Here is a 13,718-nt window from a genome sequence, read left to right on the forward strand (position 1 = left end):
AAAGGTAAAGGCCAGAAACTTAAATGGCAGGAAATGTAAAGAACTGAAACTTAAAGAGAAAGAAACTTAAATAAGCTGAAGCTTAAATGACAAGGAAATAAAGGCAAGAATGTAAATGACAATGGAAAGTAAATGGCATGAAATGTAAAAGGGCTTTGGGTGCTGGGAATTAAAGGAAGCAGTAAATTCAAGGCAATTAAAGGAAACTCAACCAAATCAAAGTGAAAAATAACAAAGAGAAAGATTCATTAGGGATTGGAGATATCATAATCCATCATGAATCAATGGGTCTCAACTTCATTCTCAATCATATGAAGTAGAACTATGGTGGATTGTACTTAATTGATCCCAATTCCTTGGCAACCGAATTTTTCTAATCACACTCAATTTGCCAATTCCTTGATCTAATTGTGATGGGAAGAGGTTAAGTACATCTCTCTTATCCATAAGCCATACAAACTCTCAAGATCTCAATTCCTCCCGAATGGTGTTGTTCAAGAGAGTTGTGAGAGATAGAGCTTCAATCTAATTTCCAAGATTCCCCTTTCAAGGCTCTCATGGAGATTCAATGGATCTAAACCCCCTTCCGGAGTGAATAGATCAAAATAAGCTTAGAAGTTATCTCTTAGCTACAATAAGTGGATTGAGAAGAAGAAGAATGTCATTCAATCATGTGAATTACAATAGAGCTCCTCCCCCTAATGATGTGGGGTTTAGTTCATCATTGCTCAGCAAAATCAAAAGGAAAAGAAAAGTACATGAAAGTAAAAGAAAGTACAAAGAAAATGATTCAGGATTTCCCAATTAGGGTCCCTGCTTCCCAGCCTTCTTTTCTAATTTCAAAATCTATCCTATTTATACACTTTTCAGATCAATCTTCAAGTATTTGGATGTGGACTTTGGCCTTAGTTGAAGCAAGTTAGGAGTGGCCCTTTCTAACGTTGACACAGGCGTTAGCTCACTAACGTTCCATACTTGCATGGGTGCCATTTGGAATGAAAGTTAGTGCTTGTGTTAGTGACCAACGTTAGTGCACTAACGGTGGCTAACGTTGCCTTTAAAATCCTTTAGGAATGTTGCCACTGGTGTTAGTCCACTAACGTTGCCACCAAAGTTATCGAAGACGTTAGTGTGCTAGTTTTGGGTAACGTTAGCACACTAACGTTGGCACCATATTTTGCTAGTAATGTTGGTGAGCTAACTTTGGGCCACCGAAGTTGCTTGTCAACTTTGAAACGTTAGTGGGTAACGTTAGTGAGCCAACTTAGGCCACTAACGTTGCTCACTCTCTTCCTTGGCAATGTTGATAGGCAATGTTGGTGAGCTATCTTTGGCCACCAACGTTGCTTCCCCTTCCTTGTGCCAACATTGATGGGCAACATTGGTGATCCATCTTGGGCCACCAACGTTGCCTCCCCTTCCTTGAGCCAACGTTGATGCGCAACGTTGGTGAGCCAACTTTGGCCACCAACGTTGCCTCATCCTTCTTTGCAACGTTAGCCATAGCGTTAGTGCACTTACTTTGGCCACTAACGCTATGGCCTCTGCTTCTTCTTTGCCCTTCCTTTGCTTCTTCTTACCTATCATCAATCAAACAAATTGCATCAAAGCTTTGCCATAATCAAAAGATAATGCATCATTCATTGCATTAAGTAATTTTTACATTAATCTCATGAAAATGCTCATAAATAACAATGTTTGATTGAATCAAGACATACATACATTTCACATCCAAATGCTTACTGATTGCCTAAGTAAGTGCATGAAACCAAGTAAAAACTAATGAAAAAGGCTTGTGAAACTAGCCTAAGATGCCTAGGCATCACCCACCTGCACGCATGACCTAAGAATCGTCAAGCGACGCGCACGTGTCGTCCATGCGCACGCATGATGTTGGGCACATGACCTCATTAAAGTGAATACACTGGGGGAAATTTATGAGCTTTTCAGGCCTAAATCAACCTCATTTCTGAGGCTATTTCATACAGAATTGAAGATTGGACAAAGGGAGAGAAATTAGATTAGCTTAGAATCATGCTTTAGGTAGTTTTCTAGAGAGAGAAGCTCCCTCTTCTATCTAAAATTAGGTTAGAATTAGGTTAATTTCTCTTAGATCTAGGTTTAATTTCTTATCTCCATCTTGTTTTCTTTACAATTTCTTGTTCTATTGTCTTGATTTTCCTATTTCTTCTTGTTAATTTCTCATTTTGGTTACTTTTATGTTTATGCACTCTTGTTAATTTTCATTCTCTTAGTGCAATTTTGAGGTATTTCATGTTTAATATGCTTTCCTTGGTTGTTATTGTTAATTTATTGCATTGGGTAATTTTAGATTTATTATTCTTGCACTTTTATGATGCTTCCCTTTTATGCCATTCAAGTGTTTGACAAAATACTTCGTTGGATGTTAGAGTAGATTTTTTAGCATTCTTGGCTTGGAAAGGGAAATTAGGTAATCCCGAGTCATTAATACCCAACTTATGTTGGTGATCTAGAGTTGTTAGTTAATATTGTTTCCATTGACGCTAATCTTTTGCTAATTCAATTAGTAAGTTGATTATGACTTTTGGATTGAGATTAACTAGTCTTATTATACTTTCTTCGAGTGTTGGAGATATCATTATACCTTCTCTCGTTGGGGATGACTTAATAGGATAAATTCCTCATAATTATTATGATATGATTAGTGACTAGGATAGAAAGCCTAGATTCTCAATCCTTTCCATGAATGTCTATCTTTATTACTTGCTTTCTTTAGTTGCTTGCTTTACTTTTCTTGTCATTTATTTGCTTGCCCTTTTATCGACCAACCCACCCCTTGGATACCATAACCAATAATATGCATACCTCACTGCAATTCCCATCAGAAGATGACCCAGGACTAATACTCTAGGTTACTTTTATTGGGTTGGACTTGTGACAACCAAAATTAAACTTTATTGAGAATTACTTGTCGGTTTGGAGCTATACTTGCAACAAAGTTATTTTTCTTTTACCGAGAAAAAATTCCTAACCGACAGTTTTGCTCTTTCAAGTTTTCGGCGCCGTTGCCGGGAAATTGCAATGTGTGCTTACTATTGTTTATTGTATATATTGTAAATAGCTTGATTTTTGGTTTGTTTCTTAGTTTTTGCTAGTTGTAGGATTTGGTTTTCTTTGTTTCTTATTAGTTTTTTATTTTCATTTTCTCTTTTCCACTATGAATTCTCATCACTCTGGCTATGAGTTTGGTTACAATTATATTGTAGGGAATGAAAGCTTCAATGAGGAACCATATTGTGGGAATGGATATCAAATTAGGGAGGAGCCACATGCTTATGGTCAACCTTCATGGCAACAACCTCCTCCGATCTCTCATGGCTACAATCCACCCCATAATGTACATAATTATGAACGAAACCCTCAATATTGTTGTCAATCATACTCACAAGCCCCATACCACCATTCACCTCCATATGACACTAATCTGTATCCATCATACCAACCACCATATGAACCATACCTAGAGCCACCACCATTCCAACACAATTACTCCCAAGAACCACCATTTCCTTATACCCCACCTCATGACTTTTACCAATGTTAACCACCTTCAAACTGTGATACTCTTCCTCCAAACAATGAACCCTCTCTTCCACCACCACCTTCATTGGATGAATCTCTCCAACCCCTAATGCAAGAATAACAAGAACTTCTAATTCGTTGCCAAAAGTAAGGGGAAGTCGTGGCTATCTTAATCAAAGTGATGAGCCAGTTGGCATCATTGTGCTCAACTATCCAAGACACCCTTATTGTTAAATGTGGAGGAATAGTTGAGGAGCACAATGAGAAGGAGAATTTGGAGCTTCAAGGTGAAGAAGAGGAGTTGAGGCAAGAAGTGCAACAAGAGGAAGAAGCCGAGATTGTTGAAGAAGAGGAAGAAGTGGTTGGAGATTTAGGAGATGTTGAATGCAATGAGGAATCTCAAGTTGAAGAGCCTTCTTCCATAGAGTTTGAAAGTGATGTTAAGGAGGATAGTGCACAACCTCCAAGGCACAATGTGATTGAAGAATTGGAAGAAGTGGTACAAGCAACAAGTCCTCCTATCTATGATGATTCTGCATCAACATATGATCCTTTTGAGATTGATGAATCCTCCCTGATGCGTGGCAGAATTCAGCCAATTACGAGATCAATATAGAAATAAATTGCGAGTATGGCTCCTAATCAGCAAAAGTCCGCCTCATCAATTTAGAAAGGTTGTCACAAAAGTTTAGAATAAAAATACTAGGAGTATGAGTCCCAGGTCATCTCCCAACGAGTTGACAAAAGGGTACTATCTTATTAATCAGGAGTTTTCTGGGTAATTCTTGAGTTTAGGAAATGGGCAAATAAATAATTGTAAATTAAAGCAGTGAAAATTAAAAGAGATTTATAATATTCAAAATAAAAGCCTTGACTGGTGGAATGATTAATTGGAAGTTCTATCCTTGTTAGAATTCTCTCAAGTGTAGTATAAAGAGGTTGTTGTTTTCACTTAGTTAACCCTTACTAAATAAAGGAAAGTCAAGTGATTGAGCTAACTCTTATTCGTAAATCCTAGTTCTCTCCCTTAGGAAGGTCTAGCGTTAGCAAATACAGTATTAGCCAACAACTTCCAATTTAACTAGTCACTTGAGCATTCCAACTCAAGTGTCTCCTCTTACTCAACCCCCATGTCAAGTTGGAGGTCTACTCCATTGACATGGATACCATCTTTGTTGTTGGGAGTTTGGAATAGGAAAGATACATGATAAACAATAACTACAATTTAATTAAAAGTAAAAGTAATCATTGCATTAATAAATTATGAAAATAATCGAATTGTAACTCTAAACAAGAATTAAGAATATGGAATAATAAAGGAATAAGAAAACAAACTAGAATAGTATCTTCAACGGAGGTGGTGACTCTTCAATATCCAAAGCAAAAGCATCAAACTAAGAATATGTGAATGTAAAAGAAAACCTAGAGGAAGAGTAATTTTTCTCTCTAGATTCAGATCTAAAAACGAAAACTATGCTAATGAGAATGTGTGTTGAGTCTCTGCATGTTCCCTGGCTTTAGTCTATGTTTCTGGGCCAAAAACTGGGTCAAAACCCGGCCCGAAATTGCCCCAAGCATTTTCTATTAATTCTGCAGATTGCGCATGTCACGCGTACGCGTCAGTCACGCGTACGCGTCAGTCACGCGTGCGCGTCGCTGGTCATCCTTGGCTTGTCATGCGTACGCGTCATCTAGGCGCACGTGTCTGTGTGCAAACTCCAATCCACGCGTACGTGTCAGGCACGCGCACGCGTCGCTGCAAATTTCTTCATATCGCGCGCTCGCCTGAGCCATGCGTGCGCGTTGATGCTCGCTGATTATCTCCTTAGTTTCTTGTGTTCCTTCCATTTTTGCAAGCTTCCTCTCCATTCTCTAAGCCATTCCTGCACTATAAATCCTGAAACACTTAACACACGGATCACGGCATCGAATGGTATAAAGGAGAATGAAAATATACAAATTAAAGACTTCTAGAAAGCAAGTTTTCAAACATAGAACAAAACTGGGAAGGAATTGCAAAATCATGCAAATCATATGAATAAGTGGGCAAAGACTTGATGAAATCACTCAATTGAGCATAAGATAAACCATAAAATAGTGGTTTATCAACCTCCCCATACTTAAACATTAGCATGTCCTCATGTTTATCTTAAGGAGATAAAATAAATGAGTTGGGAAAAGAAAGACTTATGCAATGTAACCTATGAATGCAACTATATGCTAAGATGATTCTGCCTATTTGGTTAAAAGTAAATAATTTCTTCAAGATAAACATAAATCAAATTCCACTAATTCAAATCATACAATAAAGACCAGTAAACTTGTAAGAAGACAGCTCATGAAAGCAGGGAACATAGAATTAAGCATTGAACTCTCACTGATGGCGTATATGCACTCTAATCACTCAAGTGTATGGGGTAATTCACTATAGTCTTCCCTAGTCATGCGTTCTAAACTTTGTTCTTCACCTAACCAATCAACAAATGTTTAATGTACCTGACGATTGGATTCCTGCCAGTAAAGAATTTTTATAAAAATAATCGCGTTGTAAGTATAGTTTCTAAACCAACAGAGAATCCTTTCGTACAAAAATTTGTTTGTCACAAGTAACAAAATCCAATAAAATTTATAACCGAAGTATTTAAACCTCGGGTCGTTTTCTCAAGGAATTGCAGGGAGGTGTGAATTATTATTGATTATGGAATAAGGCATGTTTTTGGGTTTTTGAAATAGAGAACAAGTAATTTAAATGGCAGGAAAAATAAATTAATAATTATAAAGACTCTTGGCAAGGTATGAGAACTGGAAATTCCATCCTAGTCATCCTTATCAGGTGTGATGAGAATTGTTTATTGCTCCCACTTAGTTAACCCTTACTAAATAAAGGAAAGTCAAGTGGACCAATCAATTTGATCCTCAAGTCCTAGTCAACTCCTGTGGAAAGACTAGCTTTAGAGCGATCCAAATCAATCAGCGAGAATTCCAATTTTCAATCAACTGCTGAGTTTGATAACTCAAGTGTTACCAATTACTTAACCAAAACCAAAAGGAGAAAAATCTAAATTAAATTGAAAGCGTCATAAATAGAATAAAATAATCATAAATCTGAAATACCTCAAATTATATTAAATAGAATATTCAAATCTAACATGGAAAGATTCATAAGCCAATTTGGGAACATAAGTAATTAACAGGTAAAAGCATTAGAGAAACTAAAAGTAGAAGAGAACATAAATTAAAGTTGGGAACATTGAACCTGAAATGGAGTAATAACCATAAAGTAAAAGAAATCCTAATTCTAAAACCTAAGAGAGAGGAGAGACCCTCTCCCTCTAGAAAACTACATCTAAAACCTAAAATTGTGAATTATGAATGTTGTATGAATTGTTGTCTGGATTCCCCCGTTCTCTGGCTTCTATTTTGTGTTTTTGGGCTTGGATTTGGGCCAAAAAGGGCCCAGAAATCACTGGGGGTGACTTATGCAATTTTCTGCACGTGGCGTCCGTCACGCGTTCGCATAATTTGTAGTTTTTCCATGTCACGCGTACGCGTCAGTCACGCATACGCGTCGCTCGTACTTTTTTCTTGGTGCGCGTTCGCGTCGTCCACGCGTGCGCGTCGCCTGTGTTCTGAGTGAGGCACGCGTCCGCGTCGTCCATGTGTGCGCGTCGCTGCCATTTCTTCAAAAACTCCATTTTGTGCGTTCTTTCCATTTTTTCATGTTTTCTTTCTGTCCTCTAAGCCATTCCTGCCCTATAAAGCCTGGAAATACTTAACACACAGATCACGGCATAGAATGGTAATAAAGGATAATTAAAATTAATATTTTTAAAGCATAGGAAATATGTTTTCACATATATCATAAAATAAGGAAGGAATAGTAAAACCATGCAATTCATATGAATAAGTGGGTGAAGAATTGATAAAAACACTCAATTAAGCACAAGATGAATCATAAAATAAGGGTTTATCAACCTCCCCACACTTAAACATTAGCATGTCCTCATGCTAAATCCAAGAGAAAAGAATGAAGGTAGAATGGTGGAATCTTATGCAATGCAATCTATTCTACATGCAAGCTACCTAAATGAATCATGCAATTTCTACCTACTATCCATTTATATATATAAAGTTTACATGTGGTTAAATTGATTCATATTTTCAAGGAATCATATATGTACAACTAAGGCCAAACCATATTAAAACACATTCACAATTGAGTTGAGTTAAAAGATTTCACAAACTTGCAAGATAATTAATAATTAGACATGGATATATGGAATTGAGCTATTGAACCCTCATTGGATTTGTGTTTACTCTCTAATCTCTCAGTGTTTGGGGTTAATCACTCTATTCTTTTCTAGTCATGCTTTCTAAAACTTTGTTCTTCATCTAACCAATCAACAAATATATAATGTATACATGCAAACATCATAAGGTCTTTTTCAAGGTTGTAATGGGGCTAAGGTAAAGATGAGGGTATATATATAAGGCTAAGTGAGGTATAAATTGAATCCTTAATTAGTCTAAGATCTCACCTAACATATACATACTCTATACAATTTTTAAAATTTGCCTAGCTTCCCATAATTTTCCCACTTTCTTATCACATACTCATGTACCAATTTTATTTTTGATTTTATCCCATGTGCATTGATTTTTCTATTAAACTTAATAATGGGGTAATTTTGTCCCCTTATTTATTTAATAGGAATTGTAAAAAAAATTTAAAATGTAATAATTTTTTTTAAATCTGAAATATAACACAACATATCAATGCACATGGTATTTTGGTTATTTTGATTTCACATGAGCATGCACCCAAATTTCTGATTATTTTATTAATTTAATCTTTTCCTATTAACCCATGTTCCCACATTTTCCCACACTTAGTGGATACACAATCTCTATCTTAAGCTAACCAAGGATTCAACTTGGGATTTTTAGTTTCTTTTTCCGCTTAAGGCTAGTGATGTGGTTATAGAACAGAATAAATGGGGATAAAAAGGCTCAAGGGGGCTAACTAGGGTGATGTAAAAGGTAGGCTTATTTGGGATAAGTGAGCAAAAATTCAAATAATGGCCTCAATCATATGCAAGTATGTAAATACATTCTATATTGGACATATGGACTGAAACAAAGTAAAGATTGCAAGCATAGCAAAGAATGGCAAAACACACAGGAATGAAATTTATGGTTAAATGTAATCATACAATTAAGCTCAAAAACTCATGGGTTGTGTGTTCTTTGGCTCAAAAAATATATATCAGTTATGTACATCATGCAAGTAGAAATCAAGAGTTTCCATTCAACTCAATGTGAATCTTTGAATGACTCTTATAAAAATAAGTATTTTCCTTGAAAAATGTTGTCAATTTACCAACATTTATTGCTATATATATATATATATATATATATATATATATATATATATATATATATATATATATATATATATATATAGTGTGTGTGGATTGTTGTGATTCTAAAAAGCTAAAGTTTCTAGTTTACTCTTTTTATTTTCAATTAAACCAAGTTATCGTATTCTAAGAGGGTAAACTGAACTAATTAATCCATATTTTCTATATCACAACTAATAAGCTAAAAGTGCAAATTAAACTAAATGTCTAAGATATATATAAACCAAAGTGCAAAATATAATAAAGTAGAAATAAGCAGAAATACAGCAAAAGAAAATGCACAAGTACTGAAAGACAGATAAGATAAAATAAAATAAAATAAAAATACAAAAAATAAACAAAATAGGATAAAAGAGTCTTAAAGTAGTTCACCAAAAATAAAGTTCGCCGGAGATGGCGACCTCCCCACACTTAAATAATAGCATCGTCCCCGATGCTCAATCATTTGGGTGTGAAGAAGTGGAATCTCTGGAAGGATGTGCTGCTGGTGTCTCTGTGGGCTCGGGTAATGATAGTGCCTGAGGCTCTGCCTGTATCGGTGCGTGTGGGTCTGATGGCTGTGTTTGTGGAGGCTCCTCATGCTGGAGCTCTGCCTGCTGGGATGCTGCCTGCTCAGTCTCGGCTCGTGCCTGCTCCTCTTGGTCATCCGCTTCCTCCTCAGATGGCTCTGATGGTGTGTCAGGCTCGGAGGGGATGTCATGGTAACCCGATCGGATCATCAATTTTAAATGCTCATAGCGTCGCTTGCTGCGATGCTCAGTCCTCTCATATCGACGCTAGTTGCGGCGCTCCATCTGATCCAACCGGTCAAATAGGCAGTGCACGAGGTGGTAGATGGGTTCTGAAGCAGGTGAAGGTGCTGTGGTGGTGGCTGATGCAGCAGATGCTGAAGGGGTAGCAGAAGATGTGGCTACCTCAGCAGAGGCAGTGAGAAAGGGAGGTCTATAGCCCAAAGCCTAGAACTTCCTACTGTGTGGGATAATTTTCTTGCATTCGGCGGTAGGTGGCTTCTCATCAGCAATCTCCCAAGTCACCTCAGCTCGGCAGCCCATCTGAGTAATCAAATATGGAAGGGGCAAAGTACCTCGGACGTAGAAGCTGGACATGTAGTACCGGATGAAGCGGGGAAGATATAGGTCCTTGGCTTCCATCACACACCAAATGAGGGTAATCATGGCAGCTGGCACCTCAGTCTCATGAGTGCTCGGCATCACGTAGTTACTCAGAATCTGCTGCCAAAGCTGAGCCTCATCACTCAGATAGATAAGCTTAATTCCCTTTGGGGCCATTGTGGACTTGCCCATGACCCATGGGACAATAGGATCAAGAGCTATAGTCCGCTTTACTGCGTCCCAATCAAACCTCATAAATCTCATATCCTCCTCAGCCTGCTGGTAACCATCTGGTTTCTCTGATTTAGGTAGGAGCTGGAGGATATCTTTAATTGCTTCCTCAGTAACCAGTATCTGCTTGCCTTAAAGTTGTACTGCATCCAGGGTCATTTTAAAGTAATTGCAGTAAAATTCTCTGAAATAGGATGCATTGACCTCAGTCAGGTTCCTCTCCAAGAAGAACCAGCTTCTCTATTTAATTTGTTCTGAGGTGTATTGTTGTAGTTCTTCTGGAATTTTGAGCGTCTTTTCCAGGTATAGGTTCCTTGAAGATTGAAAGACCGGATACTTGAGTTCACAGTATCTGTTGGCAAACTTGACTGGGTCTGTGGCGGGTAGTAACTGATCAGCCTTTTCCTACGGGGTAAAATTCTTTTCCCGCCAGGAATCGTCATGGAGGATATCCAAAATAGAGGTAGAGGATTCTCCTCTCTTTCTTTTGCCTATGGTTGCCTTGCCCTTTCCCTTGCTTTTGGGGTCAGACATCCTGAAAAGCAGAAGTTCCAGGATACAGTTTAAGAAACTAAAGCAAGAAAATTGGTAAGCAAATAGTATGTGAACAATATAAGCATAGAGGGGCAAAAGAGGAATAAAAGAGCAATATAAGCATGAATTGAGTTAAAAATATGCAAATTTTTGGACTGTATTCATGTTAAAAGTTAGAGAATAAAAATCACAATCCAAAAAATTGGGCAGCATTCCTTCTATAAATTGGACGTTCCCGGGTAAGAAACAGCGGTAGAAACAGTTCATATGATAATAAAGTGGTGTAGAAAAGAGTAACAAATAGCAAATCATATAAATTTGGTATAAACAAACTCAATCTGTAGCAAGGAATGCAATTCAAGTTGAATAGTGTAACAACAACATTAAACAGTAAAGAATCAGCATATAAACAACATCATCATCACAGCAAATTAAAAAATTGTGAAACAGATAAAACAAGCAGCAAGAACGGTGCAATTATCAGACCTAAATCCACTAACCACATCCTAGCTACCTAACCACCTAAAATCCACTACGATCATGCATCTCTAACTATCCTAATTTGAATAAAATTTGAAAAAAAATATGCAATTAACTAACTAATAGGGAAAGGAATTGGTGTTTTGCGGAACCTGATGGGCAGAGGAACAGAAATTGGACTCAGAGAGATGGTGGTGGTGTGGTAGTGGTGGCACGGGACGGTGGCAGGGTGGCTGGTCGGCGGTGGTTGTTGCAGAGGAGAAGAGAGGAGTGCAGAGCGGAAGGGGGGGAAATGTTGACGCGGGAGGGGCTAGGGTTTCGCGTGGATTGGGTTAAGTGAATGCAAATCCACACGGACGTGTGGCTCATGCGAACGCGTGGATGAGGCGGTTGAGGGATGATGAAAGTGACGCGTACGCGTGGGGAACGCGTACGCGTGGGGAACGCGTACGCGTCGCTCAAAATTGTGCTAAACACGCAATTCTAGCGTCGTTTTGGCACATCTCTCTGTTCCAATTGAGGGGGCAATAATTTCCATGCGACGCGTACGTGTGGTGTGTGTGTGAAGTGAAAGTGACGCGTTCGCGTCACTGACGCGAACGCGTGGCCCAAATTATGCCTAATGCATAACAGCCACACGATTCCAGCCCAACTTTCTAGGCGTTGGATTGTGACGTCGATTTTGAGTCGACGCCCACGCGTGGGGTGATTTTTTTTTATGAAAAAGTATGCAGAATGTAAAATGCAGATGCGGATGTTATGAATAAATCCAGGTACAATAAAATAAAGTAAAATAAAACAAAAAACAAACAAAATAAAATAAAATTAAAATTGAAAAAGGAACGATCATACCATGGTGGGTTGTCTCCCACCTAGCACTTTTAGTTAAAATCCTTAAGTTAGACATTTGTTGAGCTCCCTGTCATGGTAGCTTATGCTTAAAATCATCCAAAAATCTCCACCAACGTTTGCAATTCCAATAACCTCCGGGGTCCCATACTAGGCAAGTAAAGCCTTCGAGCAAGTTAGAGCAGGTTTTCAGACTCCAGGAGTATTGTTTATCAGGATAAATTCCAGGATCCCAAACCGTGCTTCTGTACCCATCTTTGTCTTGATTTACATTTTTCCAGTCGGGTAGTACGGAATTTGAATTCTCACTAAGATGACCAAAAATCTTCCGAGACCCATTCAATCAAACTTGAAACCAATCCTTGTACCTCAAATTGAAGCGTGGAGCTTTATTGAATCTTGTATACCAGCTCTGAGTGCGAGCCATTTCCCTCTTACTCTTTAAGCCGCAAAGAGCTCTAAGCTGGCCATCTGTTTCAAGCCAACCATATTCAAAGTGGAAAAGTAAAGATAAAGGCTAAGGATTTTACCCACTTGAAGTTTGTATTGGGTGGTAATGGCCTTGGGATAGGTGTTTCTAGTGGTTTTGCAAGCTCTACTCCCTTGTATTCTTCTGTGAATTCCTCCACTTCTTTGTAAACTTCTTTAACTGCAACCACGTCTTGATCAAAGTCTTCGATATCTTCCTCATCACTCAAGTCATAAATTGGGGGTTGAGAAAAGTCTACCTCCGCATCATCTTCGTATTCACCTGGGAAAGATTCTTCAATCTCAAAGAATTCACTTGCGGATGCAAGTTCATTACTAGGAGAGCTTAATTCATGATGATCATTACCAAGGAAACTTGCTTCTTGAGCTGTTCCGTCCAGTTCTTCATAAGATATATGCTTCGTGGGTTGTGTACTATCCTCCTTAGCATCACTTGAAAACTGCTCGGCGAAATTCTCCACAATTCTTGATTCCCATGGAGGTTCAGCATCTCCTAAGTCTTCAACCAATTCTTCTTCTTCGATAATTACGGCTTCCTCCACTTGTTCCAGTACAAAGTCATGCTCCGTACTATCCATTAGAGTTTCTAGTATCTCCTTCATGCTACGTTCTTCATTAGATTGTCCACATAATGTAACATCCCGCATTTTTGAAAATCTAAATATAAATAAATTGTGATTTTATATAATCTGAATAATTGATATTCTCGGATTTAAGCTGTATTTTATAAAAATGAGATTAGTATGTTCATTTTATGATTTAAATTAGAAATAATTATTTGAACTTATTGATAAATTAATAAAGTTATATGTGTTCCAAAATTAATTTTTACAAGATTATATTTGAATCCTAAATTATCATACTATCTCAAATATTTTGTAAAATTGCTATATTCCCTATATATATATATATATCACAAAACTCCTGAATCCCTAATTGCTACCTAAATCCCTAATCGTACATACATACAAAAAAAGAAAGGGAAACAGAAGAGGAAAGGGGAAGACGGAGGAGAAGAGAGGGAGGAGGAAGGAGCGAC

Source organism: Arachis ipaensis, chromosome B06 (assembly GCF_000816755.2).
Source record: "Arachis ipaensis cultivar K30076 chromosome B06, Araip1.1, whole genome shotgun sequence".
Lineage (NCBI taxonomy): Eukaryota > Viridiplantae > Streptophyta > Magnoliopsida > Fabales > Fabaceae > Arachis > Arachis ipaensis.